The sequence below is a fragment of the Carex rostrata genome, chromosome 12 (genome assembly GCF_964058835.1).
Source record: "Carex rostrata chromosome 12, lpCarRost1.2, whole genome shotgun sequence".
In the NCBI taxonomy this organism is placed as follows: Eukaryota; Viridiplantae; Streptophyta; class Magnoliopsida; order Poales; family Cyperaceae; genus Carex; species Carex rostrata.
Genome location: NC_135929.1, coordinates 5,268,153 through 5,279,931, shown reverse-complemented (window position 1 = coordinate 5,279,931; position 11,779 = coordinate 5,268,153).

Genomic DNA, 11,779 nt, shown 5'->3' with positions numbered 1-11,779 from the left:
ATGACAGAAGTATAATCAAATAAACTTAGGAACGTAATTTCACAGTCAAATTCATAGTTAGTGGAATTGTTATAATTATATTAATTCCAAACCCATGTGTACATGGTCTAGGTCTGAGTTCTAAAGTAAAGAGTGACGAAGAAGCGGTAGTGAACTACACCACAATAGCAGGTACGGGTTTCCTGGACATTGTCAAATTGTTACTTACCGTTTTGTGTGTATTTATTTACTTATGGAATTATTCATGTTGAATCAAACGATCCCTTTGGCTTTGCTTAGAGAATACTAGGATAGGATTATTCGATTGATCAACGAACTTATTGGATGTGTTGCGTTGAGTATGACTTGAGTGTGATTAATGAAACGAATATGGAATGTAATGGATAAGTTAAAGGAAAGGGGCCAATATGCGTTGAACGCATGTTGGAATGTATAAATTGGGTCTAGTATTCGACTGGACCCCTCGTTAACGTGACGTTGGTTGGACTTCCCGTCACGGGTCAATATCTTGCGGTGGTTCGAGTCCCCGTTGAGTGAGACAGTTGAACTAGTGGTGGTTCGAGTCCCCCTAGTGAGACGCCAATATCTGGGGTGGTACGAGTCCCCGTCTAGTGGCATGGCCAAGATCTAGTGGGGTTTGAGTCCCCCTGGTGAGGTAATTAAAAACTTGAAAGATAACTTAAGAAGTGTGTGTGTGTGTGTGTGTGTGTGTGCCAGCGTGTGTGTGTTTTAAATATTCATTAGTAAGATCGCATGTAAGGATATAATTTTAATATCCTGTTTGTGTTAATAAGTGGATTTGACAAATTCCGAGACTGGAACTAAATCCCGTACTGAGAGACTGTTCGATCTCTCACCCGTTCCACTTTTATGTGGGTTCCAGGAAATCATGAGGCAGACATGGAGCGCGAATAGGATGGATACGGATCAGGAAGCCAACGAGCAGAGGGCTCAATTATCTTTTTATTTTCTATTTTTTTTAGTTAAACTTTAATTCTCTCTTTGAAAGTGGATACATTGACTGACATGGCAATTATCGGTTTGTTTGCCATGTTTGTCTTGATCTCATGTTGAATGTGTGTTATGTACTCAAATTAATTGTAGTGTTGGAAGACTTATTTGGCTTTTAAATGTTGCATGAGTATTTATTATTGATAATGTATGTGATGTGCACACGCCTTACGTGTAAATACGTGGCGGGTTGTCTCGGGGTGTGACACCTCTCCTCTGGGGTTGAGCTCTGGTTAACTGGGCAGTCTTCCAGGAGGTGGTTGACTAGAGACAGCTTGGTGGCCCAATTGCGTCTCCAACACCTTGTTTTGAGCAGCTAAACCTGCCAACTGGGCACTAATCGCTTGCATCTGCTCGAACATCATCTAATTCATTTTCCCTTGCTCATGCATGAAGTTGCTCACAGCGGGAGCAATGTACAGCTTAGGTGGATCGGATTGAAATGCGTGGTTGTTTAAGTTGTTGAATAAAGCATTGTGGTAGAAGTTCCAGTTGTTGCTGTTGCTCGAGGGATTGTTGAATGGTGGTCTCGGAAAGTGGGATGGTTCATTGTTAAGATAGTTCACTTGCTTGGGTTCTCATCCCTTTGCGTCAGTGGACAATGCTCGTAAGAGTGCCATTTGTCTCCACACATGACACATGGCTATGGTTGTGGTTGATGGTTGCCGACTACCTTTACACTCATCCTGTCAAAACCCTTCTGCATGGCATCTAGCTTGGCAGAGAGTGCTGTGATCTGATCAACCTCGAATCGGCAGCCTCCTCCAGCTCGAGAATTATCGCGGCCGGACCACTGTTGGTTTGTCGCCATGTTATCAATCAAATCCATGGCGTCTTGAGCTTCCCTATCCATCAAGGCTCTACCTGCAACAGAATCAACAGAGGTGCGAGTGCTTTCAGTTAAATCATCATAAAAAGTTTAAATCAATAACTAGTTAGGAATACCATGGTGTGGACAATAATATTGCAATTCCCTAAATCTTTCCCAGGCCTCATTCAGGGATTCATCAAACCTTTGCCTAAAAATAATCAGTTGGGTCCTGACCTTGGCAGTTCTTTTGTGAGGAAAAAATCTTGTCAAAAATAGTTTTGATAATTCTCTCCAAGTGCTTATTGAATCCTTTGGTAATGACCCTAACCATTTCTTGGCCCTATCCCTAAGTAAAAGAAAACAATGCAAGTCTGGTATAATCTGTGGTTGCGCCATTTGCTCTAAGGGTAGTGCAACACTCAAGAAAAGTTTGGAGATGAGCATGTGGATCCTCATGATCCATGCCATGGAAGGTGTTCTGCTGCACGATGGTGATAACACCCGGATTGAAGTTCGGTTGGTATCCGACAATCCTTGGCAGCCTAATTGCTCCCCTCATGTCTCCAGCCCTTGGTGTTAGTGTAATAATCTAGAAGTCAATAATACGATAATTTATCATAAAGCTTTGTTCATGAATTGGATGATTAATATCATTTTTTTGCCTTGAGTATTATTGAATTTATGGATCATTTCGAGTTCATGACTGAAATTGTGAAACTCCATAATATAGATAATATATACTCTTAAAAAGTCACTGACCAAGGTAATTAGCAAGAACACTAATTACCGCGATAAGGTTAATATGTAGATTAAAAGATGGTTAAGTTTTACAAACCACCTGACACGAGATGTCATTTTAATCACATAGATACATGTTCTAGGAACATGGTAATTGACAGACCCCGAATGAAACATTAAATAGAATTGTGTTCGTGTCATTTATGTTTTCATTCAGTGTCAAGTTCTACAGTATGAGGTATTCATCTTTCCTACTAAGAAATGTATATGTGTGATTGTTATCAAACGTTGTCGGTAAAATGCAGTTATAACGGTAGCTCTTCGGTATACATGGCTTAGCTGAGGTAGTGATGGCTTACCAAGAATACTATTTGTCCCTCGTATCTCTATACGAGCTATAGCATCACTGGGCCCCTTGATAGAGTAAGATTATCTGCTAGCGATATAATTACAAGAGTAATTATATTTGATAATCTGCTCAATATCAAGAAAAGATTCAGTTAGCATGGATGACACACATCTACCTTGAAACTAATCTGATAGCTATGAGACAGAAGAACGGACACAAGTAAATTGTTTACTGGATCGTGATATTGTACAGTACAGCATCATCTGTGTAATTGGATGGTCATGATGTGTTGCCAGATGCCGCTCATGATTATAGAAGTTAAAACAGTTTTAACTCTATTTACCAACATAACACAGATCCTATTAGGGCACACCATATAGGAGTTAATCGGATAATCTTATTGTGATTGATTATAAATTGGTTATGATCAATAGTAAGATGGTTATAATTAATTATACGTGTTATAATTAAATTATAAATGTTATGTAAAAATAACAAGCAAAAACATTGGTTAATTTATAAACGTGTGTGACACGTTGTATAAAAGTTAACCGGTTAATTTATAAATGTGCAGGACACGTTGTATAAATTATCGAAATAACAACCGCAAGAAAAATATATATAATTGTTCAGAATAATTATACAAATATTATTTGTATTCGGGCCAAGGGCATTCGGGTCTTTTCATATTCGTCCTTATCCGCATGACATGTCATCGATCCTATCCAGATGACACGTCATCGATACCGAAACAAACAACCGCAAGAAAAATATATATAATTGTTCAGAATAATTATACGAGCATTATTTGTGTTCGGGCCGAGGGCATTCGGGTCTTTTCAGATTCGTCCTTATCCACATGACATGTCATCAATCCTATCCAGATGACACGTCATCGATCTTATCCACATGACATGTCATCCTTATCCATTCAATGGCATATCTTGTAAATAGGCCGAACTTGGAGGGCATTTTGGTCTTTTGGCAATCGACCCTAAACCCTATAAATAGGGGTGGAGGGGTAGAGAGAAATTTGCTAATTCACTCATACCGTTTCGTGTCGAAACGAATCGGTATTTTCTCTCTTTCTCGGTTTCTCTCCCAAATAGTGTTTCGGTTGAGAAAAGAAAGTTATACGTAGTTGACGTATAATCTTGCGAGTTGTTGTGAAGTATATTTACGGGATCGATGAATAGTGTTTGACCGAATTTCGCGGTATGTCAGTTTTGCATATTGATGAAACTGAGCAACTGAAAATTCGTGTTTACGGTTTTTCGTCTTTTTCCCCGTGAATAGTATTTTTGCATAATTCCGCGGTTTACGGTATTTCTGGCAGAAGAAATAAACCGCTCTCCGGTTAGTCCTGGTGGATAACCGATAGAGGTATCACACGTGTGATACTCCGAGTCGATTCCTTCCCTGGTGAGGCTCTACTCGCTCGGTCTGCATTCCAACTGTGATTTGGAAACAAGGTATAAATATGCTATATTAATCTATTTAATTGGTAAGTAGATTAAAGTTTTAGAAATCAATCATGAAGTAGATCTGTAAAAAGTATTAAATTGGGTTTTGATGCCAAAGGAATACTGAAGGTGGACCGCCTTGGAAAGTTTCCTGACATACCCCGTTTAATCCTGAGCTTAAGTTGGCTGTAGAAATTTTTATTCTACGGTCATTCCGCAGCTTAGGCCTAAACGGGTTTTGGTTACAGCACCGTAAACCCCAACACTTGGCACATTAAATTCTCGCAAGGTCCTTGGCACGAAGTCAGCCATGTCATCCTCTAGATCTTGGTCATCGGTCAAGTTCTTTTATGCCCTTTCTTCCCCCGTCGTGGTTGCTCATTGTTGCTCTGCTTGAAGTACCTCTCGGGTGTTCTGAGTGCACGGACCGTGTATCAATCGTACGGTCCGTGTGGAGCGATGATCGTGCAGGAGCTGAGCGATGATTGTGCTATCCGTGTGGAGAGATAGTGCAGGAACAGTCGGCTCTAGGGGAGTGTCAGAGATTGGGCCTTTGCTCCTCAATATGTAATCACCCTTTGGAGGTGGTACAAATGTCAGCTTTCCTGAGGGAGAGAGAAAAATAAAGAAAAGATACAAATTTAAATCTTGAATTTAAATAAAGTAAGCAAAAATCCAGAAAATAAATAATGCCATCCTCGGCAACGGCGCCAAAAACATGTTACACCAAAAGGTAAGCACAAAATTTCAGTATAGTAAAACTATACCTTTTATCCTTGACTCTACTTTCGATTCAGATTGCAAGTGTACAATCCTATTGTGTAGTATTGTCAGGTATCGATCCTGAGGACGGTTCATGTCTAAACTGGATTCTACCTAAATTAATTAAAAACTAGAAGTTCTGCAAAATGTTGGTTTTGGTATTTAATTTCCTAATCGATTCAATAACAATAATTAAAAACATAAAGTAGATTAAATTTGGTTTTATATTTGGTAAAATGGTGTTCCTAGGGTTTCTGATTTCATCTTCAACTTTGCCTCTCGATGCCCGGTTCGTGCACTCTCATGCACGGGCCGTGTACTGTCATACACGGTTCGTGTGCCCCTCGAGTTAATATAGCAACTATTTGTTTCTGTGTCGGCAGCTTTGTGTAGGGTTCTATTGACCGTACCTGATGTTCCTAAACCTCAACTCTCGTTTGTTGGCTTAATAAACTCGGTACTAGAATTGCAATTTCTGCCCTCTCAGGGTTCTAAACCTCAACTCTAGTTTGTTGGTTTGAATGACCTAAGTTAGTTATTTGGTTTACTTGTGCTAATTTGCCCTTACTAAATATTTTGCTAAGTGCATCAGCTGCTAAAATATATAAAAAGAGGGAAAGTGGATCCCCATGTCTTACTCCTCTCTTACAAAAGAAGTAGGGTGTCAAATTGTCATTCACATTAACACAAGATTGTGAACTATAAAGCCATTTTTCAATCTAGGAAATCAATTTTATACCAAAATCTCTACTTGAAAGAACTTCTAAAATATAAGGCCAATGAATCTTATCATAGGCTTTCTCAAATCTATTTTGAGAATTACCCCTTATTGTTTATTCTGTTTACTAAAATGTATTATTTCTTGACTAAGTAAAACATTATCTAAAATATATCTATTGGGCAAAAAGGCTGCCTGACTTTCATCTATTATCCTAGCCATGACTCCTCCCATCCTATATGTTAGAATTTTGAAGAAGAGTTTAAAAATGCAATTCACTAAGCTAATGGGTTTGAATTTTTGAATTGTGCTAGCATTCTGTTCCTTAGGGATTAGATAGATGATTGACTTGTTGAGATTGTCTAAGTTCAGATCTCCAAGGTGAAAAGTTATCTGGATCAGGAGCACCATGTCCTTCACTATCAAAGATGGCTTGTCTAATTTCATCTAATGAAAAAGGAGAGGCTATTTTCCTGTTATATATTTTTTTCATGCTGAGCTCAGAAATAAGTTAAATTTGTATTCTTTTATAATTGTATAGGTAACAACGTGGGAAATATTTTATTACTAATTAACGAAATAGCAAGTAAGATATATTTTCTCACAATAATCTACAAATTTTTAATTTTAATAATCATCAAACACAAAACCATTGCTCATCGTTTGTAATTTACTTGAAACGAGAAATTATCTCGACTCCTGTAGATTACGACTTCCTACGGACGGGAAACAAGCTGCATTTAAAACAATCGGCGGAAGTGGAAAAGCGAAACAGTTGGGTCTGTGCCAGTCTGCCAGATAAATAAGTAAATAACACGAGCACATGTTTCAAAAAAGGGTTGAATGATTGGGAATTTTTTTATAAACCATAAATAGAAAAACAATTTTTAGGGAACCAGCATGAATTTTTTTTTTTTTTTGAAAATCCACAAAGACCGAGTGGAGCATTTGGTCTCCACTTTTTTTTTTCTCCAGACCGAATGCTCCACTCAGTCTCACCATTTTTTCCAATTTTTCACAGATTCAGCCACATAAGATCCGAATAATCATTTTATGTATATGTATAGAGAGACTTGAAATTTTAAAATCCAAAAAGTCGATCCAAACCGTTCATCTTGTTTTCCATATTAATATGTGCTTGGAGACCAAATTTTACATTTTTCTAAATTTTTTTACTATTTATTAAGTCACTTAGAAAATTGTTGATCCAACGGTGGCTTAACAAAACAGTAAAATTAGCAGCCACCGTTGGATCAACAATTTTCAAAGTGGCTTAATAAATAGTAAAAAAATTCAGAAAAATGTAAAATTTGATCTCCAAGCACATATTAATATGGAAAACAAGATGAACGGTTCTGATCGACTTTTTGGTTTTGAAATTTCAAGTCACTCTCTATACATATACATAAAACATATGCCACACCGTTTGCCGCACGGAAAAGTTGAAAAAAGAGTGAGACCGAGTGGAGCATTCGGTCTGGAGGAAAAAAAAAGTGGAGACCGAATGCTCCACTCGGTCTTTGTGGTTTTTCAGAAAAAAAAACAATCATGCTGGTTCTCTAAAAATTGTTTTTCTATTTATGGTTTATAAAAAAATTTCGAATGATTGACGATAAAGATAATAGATGCCTAAGGGCTTCTCCTAAAAAAAAAAAGATAATAGAAGAAAGCTTTATTCCATTCCTGTCACATCTGACATCTGGACCCAATTTCTGTAGCTTGTAAAGATAAAGTTAAACAAATCCGAAAACAAATAAATAGAGGAGCGAAGCACAAACGTCCATGAGAAAACCACAAGGAGCCGTTATGATCTGGAATTTTTTTTATAAATCATAGTTAAAAAAAAAGATTTTTATGAAACCAACATGATTATTTGGTTTTTTACAAAAATCATAAGGACCGAAATGACAATTCGGTTCGAGATATTTTTATAATTTTTCAATGTATTTTTTTTCTCGAAATCTATGAAAATGACTGGGACCGAAATGTTATTTTGGTTCTCAAAAAGAAAAAGAAAAAAGGAACCGAAATGCAATCTCGGTTCTTATAATTTTTATAAAAAAAAAAAAAAAAAAGCAATCAAGTTGGTTTGTTATTTTTTGCATTTATGGTTTCTTAAAAAAATTCTATGATCTGCTTGCATGCTTCTTTTAATTTGAAATTTTATTATAACAGTTATAAACGACAAATTGAAACTATTAATTTCAATCTTACTTGACAGGTACTTATATTGGAATTTTTTATTTTTCGATGTTTTTTATATAATATGAAAATAACAGAAAAATAAACTATTTGTATTAGAAAATTAAACATAATTTGACTAGTTGCTATTGGCGATTTAGAACAATAGGTCTAATATAGATAATTATTTGGTGGCACGTAACTCTGTACCTCGTCTCAGAGAAATAAATGTTATGCAGAAAATAGCGATTATTATGCCATCACGGAAATGCTAAAAGAAGAGTTACAACGAACAACGTAGTTATAACAAAAGTTATCGTACATAGTATTTTTTTTTCAAAAATTATATTCTATATTTCTACTAATTTTCAACATTATCTAAAGTCTCATAAAACAATAACTTACACCAAATTGATTAAAAAATTATAATATTCATATTGAACTAGTATAAAATCCAAATTACAATTCAAAATATTCCTAGTAATATCATAAATCATCTATATTTTTTTATTCAAAATAACTTAAGCACCACGGTATAAACTATATCTATGTTGTTTTTTATTTAAAAGAAAAAAAACAATTTGTACCTTGAAAAAATTTGATTTTTGAAAAGAAATTGTTAGTTTGAGTATTTAAATAAAAGCCTATGTAGCATAGCATGCACTATTTGTGCTACACACTACGCGGGATTGCGGACCGCTATTACCGCTTTAGCGGTCGTAGTTGAATTAGTGCATTTTTCTTTCATAACTCAGCTTTTAAGATCCAAAAATACTATAGCACCACTATAGTGCGCTATTTGTAACACTGCGACATATTAAAAAAATATTAAAATTTATGAAAATTCTTATTTCAAAAATAAAATTTAAGATATTAATTGTGGTTTAGATTCATTATGTGCACTTTATTTGATATTTTTTTATAATCAGGGTTCTAAATAGCACTAATATAGCATTTTCGGATCATAAAAACTATGACGTTATCGGCACTATAGCGGTGCAAGATATGGCGTAGTTTTTTTAACCGTTCCGCTATGACGCGATAAACACTATTTAAATCTTTGTTTATAATTAAATACATTGCTAATTTTTATGAGTTTTGAGTCTAAAGTCTATATATATTAGCTTATTATTCTTAAGAGGCATTACAAGGATCGATCAAACATACTAACACTAATATTTGTAGTATGAATAATCAACACGTCCTCCATGAATCTTTAAATTAAATTACGAGAAATGACGCATGCGGAAATTTAAAATTTGACAAGTAGTTCTCAAACAAATTATTGCGCATAAAGGGTTAATTTTAGTCCAGTAATTTTTGTTGTTAGTGACTTCTTTAGTGAGCAATTAATTGGATAGCAATTAGCAATGCAATGTTTGAAAACAAAGACAAGACGATCGATACCACATCAGCGTAGTGTTCTAATACTCGGGCGGGTACGGGTACCCCGGGTATACCCGACTCGGGTACGGGTACAACTCGGGTACGGGTATACTCGGGTAGAAGGGTATTCGGGTACGGGTATGGCGGGTATAGTTTTCAAAAACCATACCCTACCCGCCCTATACCCTTACCCGTGTACCCTTGACGGGTAAGGCGGGTACGGGTACGGGTAGGGCGGGTACGGGTATTTATTTATTTTTTTTTTTTTGCTGTTTTTTTTTCTGGTTTTTTTGTTTTTTTTGGTTTTTTTTGGTTTTTTTCTGGTTTTTTTCTGGTTTTTTCCTTTTTTTCTGGTTTTTTTTGTTGGTTTGGGGGGGAAAAAATCAGAATTTTTGAATTTTGAAATGGGATGAACAGTAACTCGGGTATACGGGTACGGGTTTAGTCGGGTACGGGTAAACTCGGGTAGGGTATGGTCGGGTATTGGTCCAAAATAACGGGTCCGGTCCGATTTTTGCCCGTACCCGCATACCCGAGTACCCGACCCATACCCGGGCTCGGGCACGGGTACCCTAGCTGGCGGGTACGGGCGGGTATACCCTTAACGGGTTTTATTCATACACTAGCTTTTGGTGACCTCTCAAGCATGATTAAATGACATGGCAATTTATTATGAACAACCTAATTTTTGGATCACGCATGCATTGCCAGTACTTTTTGGAAGTAGCAAGAATCCACTTAGACTGTCTTAAATGGGTCCGGATGTGCTAAAATAATTCAAATTTAAAATTTACATCCAGTCCGACAAAATTTGAGTCAATTTGCTCCTAATTAAAAATTCATAAGACCTCTTTATAAATTTATGCCAGAGCCTCCTTTATTTATTTATTTTTTTAAGTTGGATGACAGAAATAATAGATAAGAACTAAAAAATATAATAATGGATAAGAAAAAAAAAACAAAAAAACAGGTAGCACCACTTGCTAGCCACTAGCCGACTAGCAACATTTAAAAAAAAAAAAATTATAGGTAAAGGTTCATTTATTAACCTTTTATAAAATTGGGCACGTGGCCATGGTGGGATTTAATTGGAGAATATTATATTTTGGTAATTAGGCCATTCTTAGCTTTCTTATCCAATTCAGTGATCTATTGTGGTCATGTTAATTAGGAAGCTTTACTGGTAAATGTAGCATGTAGACACAAGAAATTTGGACCTCAGCGGACAGAGAAATATGTAGTAATGTAAAGGTGTATTTCAAGAATTTATTTTATTAGTTATGTTGTTCACTGATGTAACATTTATGTTTGAAATATTGTATTGCATTGAATTAGTATACATATTTTACTAATTCTAATTTTTGTATATCAAAAGAAAAGATTAATTCAAAAGCACCATAAAAATACTAATTCAAAAGCACAACAAACTTATTTAATATAAGAGTATTACATTAGTTGTTAATTGCTTTAAAGAAACAGTAATATATATACTAATAATTTTTTTTGTACAAGTTACAAATATTTTATTAGATGTTACACTGTTGTCCGTGTTGATTTAGTATTCTGTGTTACAAATGTATTTCGTTCATTTATTCTAAATATTTTAATCGGTCTAAATTCTTATTGATGTTGTAATTTTTTTAATGAACTAATTTGAGAACTCCGTTGTAATATAAAATCAATTCTCTTCAGAAACAAGGCCCATTGGTATTACTATTAAAAATTATTCAATCCAAAACCAACACTATGCGTAAATAATATTGCATATTAAAAAAAATTTAGATAAAAATAACATATTATTTATTATCATTAGTAAAGATGGCAAAGTTCTTGACAAAGTAATATAATAAATCAGAAACGAAGTTCACTGGTAATAACTGTAGAAACTAGCTGCAAGTTTTGCTTGAAATTTTGTAGTAAGAATTTGAAAACAAAAAATACAAAGTCGGTATGAAATTTTAAAAAAATATCGAAGTGTAACATCCATTTATTATATGCACATCATCCAAGAGCAACACTCTTGTGGCACTGAGATATTACCAAGTTCTCGTATACGCGCGCATAATATATGTGCGCTACTCTTGAGTAGTGCTTAGATAATCTGAGTACGGGCTAATGTTAGAACTTTTTCTAATTTTATGCCAGCTCTATATATTTATTTTTATTTTCAAATACTAACTAAAAAAATAGGCAATCTTACGGCATGCTGATGCAATCTTGAGCAGTACCAGCACACAGAGGTTTACAGAGAGAGAAGCAGAGAAGATCAAAACATCACGTGTCTAGAATCCGAATTGGCATGAACCAAAGTCTAATTGAGTGTGGACCAGGGTGGCGAGCAATTCAACTATATGATCTAT